Source organism: Pyxicephalus adspersus, chromosome 8, assembly GCF_032062135.1.
Source record: "Pyxicephalus adspersus chromosome 8, UCB_Pads_2.0, whole genome shotgun sequence".
Taxonomy (NCBI): domain Eukaryota; kingdom Metazoa; phylum Chordata; class Amphibia; order Anura; family Pyxicephalidae; genus Pyxicephalus; species Pyxicephalus adspersus.
In genome coordinates this window covers 68,957,707-68,962,207 of record NC_092865.1, presented here as the reverse complement: position 1 = coordinate 68,962,207, position 4,501 = coordinate 68,957,707, and the positions used below count along the sequence as shown (strand labels likewise).

Here is a 4,501-nt window from a genome sequence, read left to right as displayed (position 1 = left end):
TAATTTTACACAGCTTTATAATCTGTGATCTCCTAACTTGATTACAGCTTGATTAAATCTGACCAGGTGGACAACTTCAGTAGACTACTCACTAGTTACTATCAGTCAGTCAACAGAGCCTGAGAGTCTTTTTTCTTTTAAGCTACAACCTAAACTCAAAAAAACAAAAAGTCACCACGAGATAATGGACGAAAGGACATTCAATGTAGGGAGAATGTAATGGGCTTGTAATGAAAATCACACTATTCTGCATAATTAATTTCCCAAAAGTTTGTTTAAAATATTTGTGTATTTTATTGTTGCCCCACATGAACAGACCCTGTATCTGCATTACAATATGTAACTGCATGCATTGGCACCTATCCACTATGGCAGCTTCTCATGCCTTAATTGTTTTTTTTTTTTTATTAAATAGTTTGTTTTTTTGACCAAAAATGACCAGATTGAAAAGCATTCACCCCTCATACACTGCAATGGGACTCCACACCATGTTTGGTTTTGCCACATTTCATACAGGATTCCCCAAACCCTTTGGTGCAATTCCGCCCAAGGAGGATTTGCAACCCCTTCCATAGCATACCTCCTGCACCCATTACAAACCTCTAGCTCACAATCTCAAAGGCTAATATTTAGACAACTGCAATATTTTATAAATCTAGTTATGGTCTGAATGACACTCAGATCAGCTGAATCATCCAGTGTGTGACCACATTGTGGGTGATATATAGTGGGTCCAGTATGCTGATTCTGGATGATCAGATAAACATTGAAATACCAACAGGTATGCTTACACTTCAGGAAAATGACATATACATGCTCATAACACATAAGACACATAAATAATTGCATATCTGCTAAAAAATCCTTATATATTCCACCTTTAATATATTGTCCCACTGCAGTTTAGAATATATGACCACTTTACCTTTGAAAAAATTGAGCTGCAAAGTCTGTCTTTCATTTTTTGAGTTGCCCAGAGAAGAACCTCTGCAATGTCTGCACGCTCATAGATATGATGCCTGAATGTTTTGCTAGTTTTAGGCAAACTAACTTTCATTTAAAAAAATCTACATATGAAATTATTTCCAGTAAAAAGAAACTTTCTGCTTCTTCTCTTACAAAAATAATGAACGTATTTCCTAAAGCTATGTAAAAGTGGTACCGCACTAAACAATCGATGATGTGAGGACCCACAACTCTGAATTGAGTTTCTGAAAGCCATCATAAAAAGTTAGAGATGTTCTTTTATTCCAAAAATATATAGGAAACCCCCTCGGAGAAAATGAGAGAGCCACCCACAACCTCATCATGACAGGACATGCATGGGAGTTGGAAAATTTCTCATCATTGTCAGAGTATGGAAATGATGCTCCTGATCGGATAAAAACAATGACTAAAGCAATATACAGTTTCTGGTTTTGATCCAAGTGAGAAGTCCTTAGCAGCAGCAGCCAACGTCAGACACCACTAGACATCTATGTAACTCCATTGCAACTCACGCAACACAGATCCAAGCTGAGATTGGCTATGTATGTCTCTGGATAAGTAAAGTGATTCCCACACATATACTGCACATACAATTTATAGTTTGAAGAAGACACACAAATGTGTATGTATTATAATAATGGTGCAAATCCATAATAAATGCCATTGACAAAACATTATTAATACACTAGCACATCTGCTCTACATTAACATACAAACTGTAAATCACGATTCATTGGAAAGATCAATAAAAAAATGCTCTGAGTCATAGCGTATTTACTGTCTATATCATAAAAGTACAGAGATGTACAGAGCTTCATTACCATGAATGTATGTATACATAGACTGATACACAAAATAGTGCAGAACCTGATTAATACACCTAGACATGCGTAACGAGTTAAAGATGCAATATCCTAGATAAATGAACCCATTTTAAATCAGAACACACCCAGAGAGATCACACATTCACGTGTTACACCTCACATCAGCATTATTAAGCTTCGATCACATGAGCACCCACATTCACCCAGGAAAAAAAAATTACAGACATCACTGCTGTACAATACAGTACAAGATCACACACAACACACCGAAGAATCTATAGGCAATGATGCAGAATATGTATAAAGGAAAAAAACCCAATGCAAGCACAAAAATGGACTAATGGAATACAAACGTGTGCGGGCATGCATCGTATGTGTGTGCACATACACATTTCTATATCCAGTCACGCATTTTACCAGTGTCTCTGTATCATCAGTCGGTGCCTCTCATCTCTCTGGCATTAAGAATCTGCTCATCCGCTTAGCAACCGGTGTCCCTGTCACTTTCCGTGCTCTTCTTGTCACCGCCGCTCCCCCCTGTATGGTGTCACCAGCAGAGCAGTGTCCCTCGCGGCGCCAGAGACAGGCACCCAGACAGAAATCTTTCCAAATCTCCCCAGCTGTCTTACTCCAACAGATAGGCACCCACACAGCGAGCAAGCGAAGGAGAGAAAAAAGGAGGGAGGGGAGAAAAAAAGGAGGGGGATAGATAGAGGACCAAATACAGCATAAAAGAGTGATGGTGCTATGAGGATGGATGGAAGAAAACAATTGATCAACATAAAACCATTGATCGGCGATTAATACGAAGCAAAACAACGTTGATAGCAATTAGTAGTAGAGGACGAATGGATAGAACGGCAGAGAAAAGAGACTTCTAGCACACAGAAGGCATAATGGATGAGAGACGCACACAGACCCACAGAGAGAGTATCAGATCATAGGAGCGGAGAGAGCATCCTCGCAAATGGGTGAATGTAGCCAGTGCAGCACCAGACTGAGCCAAAGAGAAGATTAATAAAGGGCAGACCTGAATGAAAGGAGAGAGGGGAAAAAAAATCAGGATGAATGTAAAAGATTCTGTGAATCAGAAAAAAGAGAAACAAGAAAAATGGAAAGAAAGAGATGATCAAACCAAGAAGCAGAGAGAAAAGGAAGAAAGCTAGCAGAAGGCAAGGAATGGGAAGCAGCCAGGCTTGTGTGTACAGTAAACTGTATGTGTTAGAAAAGGTGGGGGGCTATTGCATTTACAGATGGGAATATGCAGACTGAAGAAATAATAGAGGAAAAAAAAACACATGCACCATATTGGGAAAAATAAAAAAATACATGAGAAGTAATAAAAGGAACCAAAGGGAAAAGAGCATTTTAATAAAATATATGTATGCGTGAATGTATGGCTATATCATACAGTCATAGTGAAAGGCCAAAGGACAGTTTGTACCCAGCTGTATTACACCTGCCCAAGTCAATTCAATCTCCTGCTGATATGAAGACCCAGCTGGTGAATGACACAATCATCTCATCCATTGTCTTGTACAACATATATTTGCTACAACAGTGTAACAACTCCCAATGTCATTACAGTGTTTTTGATTATGGCGTTGTCCCAGGATCCCCCAGATAAGCAGCAAGTCGGGAGACTGGAGAAAAGCCAAGTTTGCTCACAGTTATCTAGCTTTTTATATTGTTCTGAAGATGTCACTTGGGTGACCGATGAGCCTTCTCTATCCTGCAATGTGTAGAATCTTCTTTGTAGAATCTGAATCACCTTCTACCTAATGAGAAGTGTCAGGCAGATTATGCCCCCCTCAACATGGCTCTGTGACCTGCAGATCAATCAATCAAAATTAAATGAGAGAGAGTGAAATGTGTAATACAGGCATTATCCTGTGATGGCGAGCCAGCACTATAGTGAGATACAAATGTATACACTGATCTCTAGTATTAAGAAAGCAAACTGCTTTATAATCCTCGGCCAGCTCTAAAAGCTGAAGAATACAATGCTGAGCATATTTCAATTGTTAAAAAAAATGTTAATCACATGGTATGCAGGAATATATACTGGAGGAAAAAAAGCCTTATCGCTAAACTGTCGCGTTTCGCATTTAGCCAAAGCTCAAAATCTTAATTGGCTTATCAGAAGCGTTGCTTGCATGCTTTATAAAGAAATTCTGTTAATGTAATTTGCAGATATAAATGCAAACTGGAAAAATGTAGAAATCAAAGAGTATTCAACATGAGGTCCCAATCGGGCTATGGTGCATTTATTTACCAAGCCTATTGGATTTGTTGTCTAAAAGAAATATTAGAGAATATTAGTAATATTCACAATGCAAATGAATTTCAATTATTTAGGCTGGTTTTTGTATTATATTTGTGTAAAGTACAAAATAGGGCAGGTATTCCGAAAAATTGTTTTGCAGTATTTGTAATAATACTGCAAATATTAATTTTGCAATTTTTTTATAATTGCAGTATTGTTGGCAGATTACAAAAAGCAGCATTTAGTTAACATATAAAGTCCCATGAAGCTTCTAAACCTTTGGCACGTAAACTGCAGTACTTCAAAAATACTGTTACCACTACCGCCTGCCCTGACCTGCCACTATACCTGGATTACGCTTGTCTGCAACCTGGCCTGACCTGCGTCTGTACCTGGATTGCACTTGTCTGCCACCTGCCCTGAC

General features: G+C 38.5%; 1 protein-coding gene across 1 annotated transcript in view; it reads right to left on the bottom strand.

Annotated features, from left to right (window-relative positions):
• Positions 1–2,856, bottom strand: part of ELFN2 (extracellular leucine rich repeat and fibronectin type III domain containing 2) — a 75,004-nt gene extending 72,148 nt beyond the window's left edge. The window contains exon 1 of the mRNA XM_072421051.1: positions 2,229–2,856. The gene's annotated coding sequence lies outside the window, so the exon portion shown is untranslated. The remainder of the gene's footprint in view (positions 1–2,228) is intronic.
• Between the last annotated feature and the right edge of the window lie 1,645 nt (positions 2,857–4,501).